Raw genomic sequence first — 12,681 nt, 5'->3', positions numbered from 1 at the left:
TCTTATCATCTCCATAGCAAGAGTGTCAATTCAAAGCAAGTATCTTAGAGGAATATTAATTCAAATGAAAATTACAGGAAGGGTTTTGTGAATAAAATATTGAGAGAAGTACACTCAGAAAAGGTGAATATTTACACAGGTAAAGAAGTTTTCAATTTCATAGATTTAGATTTCAATTTCCTTATTTAGGGCTATCTCTTACAATTGTCAGCAACAAAAAACCTGCACTGTTATACATAAATTGGCAATTGATGTCAGAGCATTTCCACTTTACTTAATTTTGGTAGACCTCATTTAAATTTGGAAAGAAATTTATAGTGATTTACATGTCCCAGATATATTAAGCATGTCAAAAATATATTAAGCAGTATTAAGCTTTAAGAAATAATCCTGCTTTATTTCGTTCCTTCTGAGGATTGTGCAGAGGAATAGTGGGAATGGATTAGGAAATTGGTGTAATACCTGTCAAGTAATGTTATCTGTGAATGTGCATAAATTCTCCAGAGTTAAACCAACTGTTCTATATCAAATTCCTCAGGTTCCTGAGGAAGGTAGGTACAAAAATAACCTATTAAATTAGCTTGTAAAACTCCACTTTCAATGGGCCATTTTTATTTTCTTGCTGTGTACAGAGCCTAATCTGGTGCTTTGTAAATGTGTTGTTTCTGTGCTGCAGGGATATTTCTGCACCTTCAGTGGGAGCCAAGCAGAAAAGGGGGTGACTTTGGCCAGGTAATTTCAGTCCTTGCAGCCACATCAGAGTGCCTGCATCTCATCATGTTTGGGGTGCACTGCTCCCCATCCACTGCTTTGGGGTGTGCTCTCAGCAAAGCTGACTGCCCCTGTCAGGGAGTTCATGCCTGCTGCTGCTGCTCAGGGTTGGAACTAAGTAAACTAATTTTGGGAAGCAAGTCTTGCCTGGCTGCAAAATACAGCAAACAGAGCACCCTTTTATTTAAATATTTTGCCACGCTTCCAGAAAGGACATCTGAGATGTCAGGGGAGAAAGCCTCAAAATGTAAGTTTATAAAAGTCCAGGAAATTATCTTGTCTGCTGCTGAGGGGCAGCTAAAGCATCTGCTGGGCTGGAATAGGGTATTTTGATTGCAAACACTAATATAATATGCAATTCTACACAGCCTAAAATCCAGACAGTCTGGATTTTAGGCTGTGATGAGGGTAGAAGGTACAGTGTGTAAATATTAATTAGCTCTAGATTTGAAACTGAAGAAAAAGTTTTCATTTAACCTCTTATTGATGTCAGCTGTGTGGTGCCTCCAGCAGAAAACACCTTCTGTGAGTTTACTGGTGTCAGCACAGAGCTGTGATAGGCACAGAAAGCAGAGGGGCAGCTGGAGTGGCAAACATGCCTTACCTTGTACCTGGTGGTGTCTGGAGTTTGTTTCTCACCCTGCTGGAGGGATCACAGGTCCATCATGTGCAGGGAAACAGGGAGGTGAGGACACTGAAAAGGTGCTTGGATTGGTAAGGCAAATACACTGTTATTAACTGTCAGCTGTTATTAACTCTTGACAGCCACATTGCACTTTCTAAAATTCACACCTGGTGCCGTTTCTTGTCCAGGCAGTTGGAAAATGTTAGGACTGACTTCCTTCATTTACTACTCAATCCAGCTCCTGTGTTATTTGTGGGAAGGGGAAGCACCTCCCATTTCTTTGTGCTGTGATGCTGTTCCAGTGTGTCTGCAGCATCAGTCTGATAACCAAATCCTTCCCATGATTTATCTGGCTCCCAAACTTGTTGAAAAATGAGCACAATAAAAAAGGGTTGTGAAATATTTCTCTGGTAAATGTCACTGTTAATATATCAGAATGCACAGAAATGGGGAGTATGTATAACTATAGACATTTTGCTGCATTTAAATGTGCCTAATTTGTCATAAAATTATTCCTCTGTGGTTCCAAAGAGATCTACTAATGTCATAAGAGATTTCACCCATTCAGAGTTTAAAGAGAAATTATCAACTGTCAGACCTATTCCTGGAACTGTCTTCCAAATTCTCATTTTTCTCTTTTTGAGGAATTTTGGGTTACTTTTTCTCATGCAGTTTCATTGCAATTTAAAATTATTTTTATTAGATAAAAAATGAAAGCAATGGCATATATGTAAAATTTATCTGAACACAACAGACCCTGAAAAGAAGCATAATTTTGGCATTAATTTCTGTTGACTTTCTTAGCAATCAACCAAGTTTAGTGAAGCAACAGGGAAAAGGGCCTGATTCCCAATTTTAAAAACATAGAACCATAGAATTGTTAAGGAAGGAAAAATTTCTAAGATCATCAAGGTAAACCATTGCCCTAGAACTGCCAAGCCACCACTAAACTGTGTCCCCAAGTGCCACATCTACATGTCTGTTAAATCCCTCCAAGGACAGTGACAGGTCTTAGTCTTTGAGGCTAAGTAGCTGCCACAAAATGATCACAGCTAGTAACTATTAACTTCTATTAGTCATAGCTATTTCAGAGCAGTCTTGCTCCTAGATGGAAAACTGTTAAATTCCAGTTGAAATAACTGATTTCACACATTCTCCCTTCTGCTAAAAGAATCTGAACACGCTCCAGAATTTCAGTTTGCTTATTTGATTTAGAACACAAAGCAACTTTTTCATGTCTGCACATGCAGCATGGCAGCTCATCCAGGTGCACACTTGGTGGGTTTTGTGCAGACAGAGTCAGGACATGCAGACTTGAGGTTTCCCACAAGAAAAATGCACAGGCAGGAGTTGAAGACCAGTGAACTTCAGTAAGAGGAGGCCCTGCCCTCTCAGCTGTAACTGTCAGCAGCAGAAGGGAAAAGTCTTCCTTTGGAGTTGTTTGGCTATGCCTGAATCCCCTGCTGAGGGTGGCACTGGGAGGGACAATCACTGCCAGTGCAGAATGGGAGTGCCTGGATTGCCTCCCCCTGCCACAGCTTCACCGGGGATCACAGCATCCCTGCCTGGGCAGATAACACAATGGGCTTTCTAGGCAGTGGCATCAATTTTCTGCCATCTCTTAGGTATTTTTCATTCTCACATTTGGGCTGAATCACCAGCCTTTTAGGGCAAGCATGTTCTGCTTTCTGCTTCCTTTGCCGAGCACGCTTTGATTGTGGGAACAGGGGCACCTAGTGGCTTCTCTCTTGCTGCTCTCCAGCTCCATCTTGCAGAGACTGCAATACTGAGAGTGTGTTAGGTGGAATTTGTGACACAGTTGTATTTATGGAATATGAACACTGTTGCAAGAGTGACATCTTTATTTATTAAATACAGAATTTGCAAAAAATCCTCAGTTACAGGGAAATGCCCATTCAAACAGCCGAGACAGGAATTGCTTCAGGATGTTTGTTGTGCCTCCTCCTGGCCATGCCACGAGTTAATCACAAAGAAATCTTCTGATAAAGCAACAAAAGTAATCAAATCTGTGATTGCAAAATGATAATGCCATTTCCCTGAGTAGAATTAAATTCTTTTGTTCAGTTCTCATTTCTGTACCTCTAATGTTTTTAGGGCATTTCATGTAGTAATGTATGCAAGCTGGCAAATGAAAAATAGTGTGGATAATTACAATAGAGGCAGCTAATAGAAGCTGTAATGTCTACATTGTGCCTCTGACCATTACATTGGATGGTATTAAATTCATTTAAATGAAGAAGGGCTAACTTGCAGTGTAGCAAATTATAAACTTGACTTACTGCCATTAGCACACTCCCTTATTTCTCTCTGCAGTATTTCAGGCACTATGTTACTGCTATAAAAATCTATGAAGATAAAAGAGCAGTGGTGAAATATCTGTAAAAACAGAGCTGTTAAGCAATGACATCTCAGTCAAAAGGGCTCAGCACTTTCCAAAAGACAAACTGGATTCACTTTCTTAGGATCTAGAGACAATTTCACAACTCCTTGCTTTATAAACTTACTTTCTCTGTGTGGATGAACAAAATCTTTTTAAATGGCAACTGGTGAGAAAGGTTGAAGAGAGGCAGATGTGAGTGTCCATGAGAACCAGAAGCAGACACAGTTCTTTGGCTCTAGACAGCTGCTTTTGAACAGGTAAAGGTTCAGAATTGCTGTCAAACCCTGTGTCATTTCAATGGCTTATGTTGAGCTGGGAAAATATTTGATAGCATCAGAAATCACTTCTCTTGTGAAATCCAGAAAGCATGAGGAATTTCTAGATGCTTCTTGAAAATCTTCCAGTCAGCTCATGAATGTATCTGAATTTCACTTTAGAAAACACTGCAAGATCAGTTGTGCCTCCAAATTCCAGTGGCTCGGAGCTTGCATGCCAAACCTTCACCAGTAGCTCTCCCTTTCCATGATATTTGGACTATGAAGAAAGCAAAACATATTTGTGAATCTCCCCAAGTTCCACTAAAAATAGCATTCATGATTAATTGTTCAAATTATCCCACCAGAATCTAATTGATATTTACTGTTTCTCTTTTAAGAAACTCCACACCTATTTACCTGACTTGACTAAAACATTAAGCAGCACAAGTGTTATATAGGAATGAGATGCAGGAACTAGACCTTTTTTGCATAAAAGACATTTATACTGACTAAGCAGCTTCAGCACACAATTCCATCTGAATTAGCATTAGATGAGCACTTGTCTTCAGTTATTGAATATTCCAGTCTTTAACAGGCCATATAATTACCTTGAACATTACATTTCAGAACCACTTTAAAGCTATAGTTCAGAACCTATTACACATATTTTATATACATATTACTACACATAAAAAAACTTTCCAGATCACCAAGTGAACACCTTCCAGACTATCTACAAAGCATAAGCTTATGCTATTTATTGTTTAAAAATAATTACATTTCTTCTGTGAAAGGCTGCAGTGGTTTTCATTCTGTAGGTGCAACTTTTTGGTTTTAATATTTTCTTAATGGGGTATTATTAAAACAGTCTCAGAAAATTGTATTATGTGTTATATCATGTAACATTGTGTGCTACATAATTTCTTGAAGTTTTCTGGCTGAAAACACAAGCAAAGAGGTTTCACCTATTAGAGTCTAACATTATACTTCATATATATTATCACATTATACTTCACCTATTAATTATAGCAGGTTGCACCTATTATACTATGGCATAAATATACTATGCTACCATATTTATGGCATATAATATATGCCACAAATACATATTTTAACTCAAGGTTTACTCTTCCTATTTCATGAGCATGTTTTAAGGCAAGGCCATTTGCTTACCACTCTTTTCTACCTACCACTCTTTGCCTGTACTACTTGGACTGTAACTTTTAAAGACAAAGTCTGGCTTTTGCTTGTACCATGATCTGGTCAGGCTTTTCTTGGCCTTCAGCATTTAGCAGTTTTCATCACTTTAAATTTGACATCTGCTCCAGAGCTTATGAAATACATTATTTTATCAGAACTTACTGTCATTTGCCAAGGTTGAATTGTATTTTGTGTGTGTTGGTTTGGTTTCTATTTGACTTTCCTTGGAAGGAAATCTGGATTAAAAATTTTTATACCTCAGCGATGGTAAAAAATCAGTTTCTCTTTTGTCAAAGCTTTTCATGTGAAAGTTTAATAGCATGCATTGAAACTTTAAACACTCGTCTTAGACCCACTAGGGAATTTTTTATGAAAGCTAAAGCCTTCACAGTAACAGCAAATGGTAATACTTTCAGTAAAACTTTATAAGGCTCTTGGGGATATGGTTTAAGGATGATTATGGTGGTAGATGGCAGGATTAGATGAACCTGAAGGTCTCTTTCAACCTTGGTGATTCTGTGATTTCCTTATGTCTCATCTGTTACTGCAGTGGCAGAAATATGACTTCCTTAAAAGACAGACTCTCTAAATGTTGATTAAGCTGTTCACTAAAATGTTATTTTGTAGTCAATACATTTATTTCTACTTCCCAGTAGAACACTTTCTTTAAAACATCTTTGTAACCACAAGATACAACACAAGATCATGGTTTCTCTCTTCCTAGTTCATCTCTTACTACACAAGAAAATAATTTTGTATATCCTTTGTTTTCAGACTCTTCTGGCCAGTGGTTATGTATTTAACTGCTGTATTTTGTCTGAAGTCATGCTGAGGGTAATTTTACTGCAGAGGTGAGGAAGGCAGTGCTGTAGAGGGATCTGCCTGTTTTAGCTGCCTGCAGAGCTTGCTCATCCTCATCATAATCCTAATTCTGCATCCTGAAATCTATTTCTAGTGTTCCTGATCTTTTCCCCTCCTTAGAGAACTGGTTTGGTATTAATTCTGTCTTTATCAGGGATTCATAAAAGTGTCTGAACTGCCACAAGTGAATGTGTTCTCTGAAAACCCCTGGGTGCAGAGGGGTTTTGTGTTTAAAGTACCACCCATGGCCAGACCAGCCAGTGATTAAAGAACTTCATCTCTGGGTACCTTTGCACATAAACCTGTGGGTTTACTTCAGGCAAAGAGCAGACTGCAGCTCATAAACTGAAACACTGATGTGAAACTGCAGCAACACCTACGAGAATGCTCCTTACAGAGGTATAACTTAATAATTTAAACCGGTAATTTCAGTGTTTCAGTTTGAAATATTGCCTTATAAAGAAAATCCAGAAAGTGTTTCTGTTCCAAGTAAATTCAGGTGTAGAAATTAAATATCTCTTACTCTCTTTTAAAAAAAAATGCTGCATACAGTCAATCTCCTGCACTGTTGGTCACCCTGCTGGTTAATATCTCACATTGTTGAAGATTATTTTCAGAAAGGCCCTGCCTTTAAGAACCATTCTATTTGGTTTGTCCAATTAGTTCTGGCAACTCAGTTTATTGTACATATTTTGAATCTAATTTTTCTGGTCATTACAATAACCTATTTTTCCTTATACAGAGAAATTTAAGTGCAATGGAAATGCTTATTTATACAATGTCAAAAACCATCCAAATGTAAAAATTAAACTGACAGAAATAGGGTTTATCAGTTGAAGCATTCTGCTTTGCAGGTTAGTGAAGGAAATAACTGCTCCTTCTACTGACACAAATATTTTCAGGACCTTGCTAGGATATCATTTTGCTTTTTTTGTATCTATATTTATATAAACTTTTGTAGGTTCTTTTGTATTTGGGGAATATATAAAACCACCTTGTATGTTCTTTTGTACACAGCTCCATTTTTGTTCTACCAGCAAAATCAGCAGCTTCAGCTGGACTTTTTCCTTAGAAGCCACAGAAAGGGCACAGTTAACTTGCTTGCACTGGGGTGCTGGCAAGAGGTTGTAAACTGCAAGGCTGTAGTACAGGAATTAGTGCATGTGTGAAGGGTTTCCTGCTCTGCATTTCTCATCTCCAGAAAGCCCCACAATGTTTGCAGCATACCATATTTTCTCTTTGAATCACAGTTTAATTGTGCCATACCAGAAAATGCTGCTCTGAGTTCCAATTCAGTCATGAACCAATACATTTACAATCCTTTGTTTTAAAGAAGAAATAGCATGAAAGCACATCCCAAGCACACCCTGTCCATCTGTTCTCTACTGCACATCCAAGTAATTCCACTCTCCTCTGAGGTGCTGGTTATTCCTTCTCCTCTGGTGCCAAAAAGCAAGTTCCAAATACAGATGAATGCTGAGCAGCAGGAAAAGTGGTTCCAGTAAATTAAAGAAAAGCGCTGACAGCCATTCCCCTCTTTGGTGTCCCTGGCTTTAAGTACTACAGCACAGACTGGGCAAGAAATGAGCAGCTCCCAAGCCCAGGTCGTTAGTTAGCAGATTTTGTTGATTCCAACTCCAGTCAGGTATGTGCTTCTGAGGGCAGTGGTCATTGCTAAATTAACACTGAGCATGGTCTAAATGGATAAATCTGTCTAGCAAAGTGCCTCTCTTGGCTTCCTTCAGTTCAGGTTCACTATTAAGCTTTGCTCAAACAGTATAACTTACTTGACTCCATGTGAACTTGACTTGATGACCAAAAGGAACTGACTGTTTATAAATGAGTTGCTGCACGTGCAATAAGCTCTCCACAGGCAGAGCCTCAAAGGCCAGCAGGAAATTCATTCCCCATCCACCACCCCCTGCTTACACCTCGGTCCTCCCTTCTCCATTTCTTCAGCTCTTGCAGCATTTGCAATTACTTTTTACAACCCACTCATAAAATTTTGACTGCCCCGGGACTCTTGCAACCCACTGACCTCTGATGTGCTGGGAGAGGGACACACCACGGGGCTTTCCTTGCTGAGAGAAGCCCTGGGACTGCTCCTGGTGGGTCTGCAGGGTGGGACCAGCCCAGCCTGGCTGTGCTCACTGCTGGGGAAAGGGCTCCTGCTGCCTGAGAGAGCTCCAGACCAGCTTGGCCAGGGCTTGGAGCAACCTGGGCCACTGGAAGGTGTTCCTGCCCATGGCACGGGGGGCAGAACCAGGTTACCTCTATGGTGCTTTCCAACATAAACCATACTTCAGCTCATTTTGGAGTTTTGGGGGACTGGCTCCTGTGCAGGGCAGTGACCCACAGGAGCCCAAAGGAGCTGTGCCCTCCCTGAGACCTTTTTGGGGAGCGCTCAAAGGGGGACACACTGCCCCAGAGCTGAGCACCCTCTGCCTCATGTCATTGCACCCCTTCTGAAAACACACCCCTTCGAGGGTGAAATAACCCTCCTCCCCTTTTCTCTCCTTTTTTTAGGGTTGAAACAGCTTTCCAGTGACTGTCACACACTTCAGCTTGCCCAAAGGTGTCCTGATGTGTGAGGAGAGACGGGCAGGAGGAATGGGGGAAGAACAAACCCAGGGATCTGGTATTTAATCTCAGCTCTGTTACTGACCAGCAGACAGTGCCAAAAGAGTGTTTTAGAATCTCTTAAAAAACCTCAGATCATCAGATCATAGTGTGGCCAGGGGAAGATGCATTACCATAGACAGTCAACACTTTTTTGTGTGTACTTCAGATTTTCCTTCCATAAGTTGATGTCAGAAACCAATTGCAATGCCTTTTTAGATCTCTCAGAAAGTTTTCAGTTTAAAAAGTACAGGAATATGTTTGAGGAATGCTTCATCACCATTACTCATACTCTTACTCACTGTTAGTAATTCCACCTTGAACTCCTGAAAAAATTCTGAAACGCTGTCCCTAAAGAAAGTAAAATAAACAAAATCCAAGCTTTTGATTCTTTCTCAGAAGAATTAAAACCATTTGAGCTCTTGGACTCTACTTTCAAATAAGACTAATGAAACTAATGTCTAGTTGTTATATTTTAAAAGTTACTGTATATTTTATACTTACTAATCCTGAATAATTTGGAGTTGTCTTTTTAGAAGCCTCAGCCATGACTGATGGACTCAACATAAAGCCACTGACTGAAGGGAGAAGAGACTCAGATAACGAATCTATGTTAAATGTATGTTAATATTTTTGGTCATCCTTCTTAATGTGCTGAGATTTTCTGCAAAAGGAACATTATTTATTAATCACCCATTTTAGGATTTCTGAATGATAAGTAGAGCGCTTATAACTAGGCCAGAAATTGTGCTATGTACACTTCTCTTTGAAATTTTTCATAAGGAAAAAATTCCTTAAGAGGGATGTAGTACACATTTGAAATTTCAAATTATACTTCATTTCAAATGGTTAATAGTCTTAATTGTGTCTAGATTTTGATTGGTTTTTCATTAAATGTTAAAGGCAGGTAATATTATTTCTAAAGTAGACAAGCAGATATTGATTATAAACTAATTACAAATGCTTTTGGGCATGTTTGGCAGGCTCGTTAACACAGCGTTAATGGTGACCAGGTGTGTTGGTCACGTTAATGTCACTGCAGCTCCATCTTGTGGCTGAATGATTATTCTCGATTAATTTTTGATTCTGTAAGAAAAGCTTGGTCAAAAACAAACATGAAAAATGATGAGGAGAGGAATTCATAAACATGATTAATTTCTCTGTGGTTGTTTCTATAAGAAAAATATGACAGGAAAAAAACCCAGCCCTGAGTGTTTAGTGCTTGCCTTCCATAGCTGTAATTTGCCATGTCTAAGAGGATAATTATAAACTGGGGGAAGTTTTAGTAAAATATTATTTAAGAAAATTAAAGAAAAAATGTCAGGAGTATTATGATTATCTGTATCAATGAGTTTATGAATCATATATACCCTGCAGTCATGTTTTGTTCCTATTTCATGCAGGTGATCAAAAATTCTGATGGACAGTTTAACCTTGAGGCTGCAATCAAAAATGTTGACACAATGTCCAATGAGTTGAAGAAAATAAATGGTAATTCTGACTTCACCATCCATTTAAACACAAACTGTGTAAGACATTCTTCTAAGAGTGTGCAGTGGCAATGGCCTGGTTCTCTGTGTCAGACAACTGGGTTTTAATGTAATGAAGCAATAGCTTTGCTCTTGTGTTTTGAAAAATTAATGGAACAGCAGTTAGAAAGGAATAGAATCATGTTAGTTAACCATGGCAAACGCCTGCTAGGTGATCAGTCATTCCTTTCTAGGAACACTCAGAGCCTTCTAATGCAAATATTGCTGACATGCTGACACCAACTGAATTGCACCATCTTGAGGCAAGTGGAACAGGCAACCCTGAGTGAGTTGATAGATGAACACCAAAACAATGCTGTCTGTAGATTACCACTCACTGTCATTCAATAAACACCATGCTGATACACTGCCCTTTGTATTTCAGTGGAAAGCCAGCTACTGCTTTGTGACCTGATTTTGAATTTCAACCATCCTGTGAAGGCCAAAGATTTAAGAGAAGCTGAAGAAAAGACTTGGAGTTTGACTGATTAAGTAACATCCATTTTCATGTATTGTCTTCTATTAACACTGCTGAAGTTGCTACTTCTTCTTTCTTCTTTCTTCTTCTTCTTCTTCTTTCTTCATCTTCTTCCTTTTAACTAAGTTTGAACTGTACAAGGATAGCATGGTTTCCTGCAGGTAGACTATTTTTTATGTTAAGCTAAACATGTGGAATGGAAAAAATACCTAGGTTATTGGTTCTGAGAGTGGTTTTTTTCGACCCACGTTTCCCAAATCAAGCCCACTAGGGCTGGAAAGACTGATGTAATGAATTAAAAAGGTCAGGAAACTGGGCATGAAGTTTCTCACATGGTTTTCTCCTTTTAAACAAAAATGTGTTGGAGCAGTAGCAAAGATTTGAAATTTACTTCAAGTCACTGTCTCTTGTCTCAGTTGTGCCTGGGGAAACAGGATAAGAAACTGCCAGTGAAGGAGGAACTGCAGTTTGTGTCTTGAGCTTCCTTCCTCGTCTTAAAAATGTTGCTGAGGAAGGGGTCAAAGAGCAGATTACTTCTGGAAAACCAAAAATGCTTTCCATTCTAGTTTCTGTAATGATTCTAATGCAACTAGCTACAAGAATAGGGAGGAGTTTGTGGTTTCACTGCTCTGTCCTGAAATCTTCTTGGCCCAACATTTATACAGCTAATTTCATGTAGTTCATTACAATTCATATTCAATCATACTTTACTTGTGGACATGCTTGGATGTTGAGATGTAGCTTTATTCTTACACCAAATATATTTCTCTGTATAATCAAATAGAGATTTATTCTACTAAAAAAAAAATATGCCGAGTTAGAATTTGTTATGCTGGTTTATGTTTTATTTCTCTTTCACTGGTGAGATGATTTAAAATCAATAAAACACAATTCCATCCATAGGAGGTGTTTCTGGGTTGTCAGATTTTTCAAGGCAGGGCAATGGAATAGGATTACATTCACAAGAGACAGTGTGATATGGGGGATGTTGTTCTTAAATTTAACAGTTTTTGAAAAAGACAGATTAGAACTGACTTTTCTTTCACCAGATTAGTAGTACATTTTTAAAAATACTGGGCTAGAAGCAGCTTTTTTCAGCTGAAGGATTTCTTTAATTTTATTTTTCACCTTTATTTTTTGACTCATAGTTGCATGGAAATGAACTTTGCTATCTTTGAATTCCAGCTCTTACCTAAACATCTTAGAAAGGAACACTTACAAAACATATCTCTATAAGGAAAACTGTTTGTGAAATCTGATTATGTTATCTAGGAACTTTACAGATTCTATGAAGGTATTTTCTACCTTGAATTTTGGTTCCAGTGTTTTAACTGATATAGACACCATGGCTTTAAAGGAGAAAAAGTGTGACAAAAGTCATAATTGTCAAACCAAGGTGTTGTCAGACCACAAGGGAATTTGAAACCCAAGGCAAATAGTTGGATAAATGCCACTTAACAAAGGGGCTTCAGTGTTCCTCAGCTACAACTTATATTTTTGAATTGTGTGTCCCTTTTTTTTCTTTAAAAAATACAGTAAAACAGAAAGCAGTTGAGCAAGAGGAACTAAGTTTGGCCTGACTGTGTGTGCTTTCTAAGAGATCTGGGGGGTTCTGCCACGTAAGGGTCACATGATGATAATTTTGTTGATGTGTAAAAATGCAGTCACTTGATTCAGTCAGAAAGACACAGCTGAAGAGAGATGTGTGTGGAGAAAATCTTCTTTCTGAGTGAGGCTAGGGAATTGTAGGAAATACAAAATTCCAATTGTGGGCTGAGGCAGGGGATCCCCAGTGCTGTGACAGAGAGGATGTGCTCTGTGGCTGTGGTGTTTTCCTGGAAATGTGGGAACAAGCAGTTCACACTGAATAACCCAGACACAGATCCTGACAGGAATCTGCATTTCCAGGGCTGGAGGGTTTTTGGTGCCACTGAAACCTG

This window comes from Molothrus ater, chromosome 15, assembly GCF_012460135.2.
Source record: "Molothrus ater isolate BHLD 08-10-18 breed brown headed cowbird chromosome 15, BPBGC_Mater_1.1, whole genome shotgun sequence".
Lineage (NCBI taxonomy): Eukaryota > Metazoa > Chordata > Aves > Passeriformes > Icteridae > Molothrus > Molothrus ater.
The sequence above is the reverse complement of the archived record's forward strand: the minus strand, read 5'-3'. Positions refer to the sequence as shown.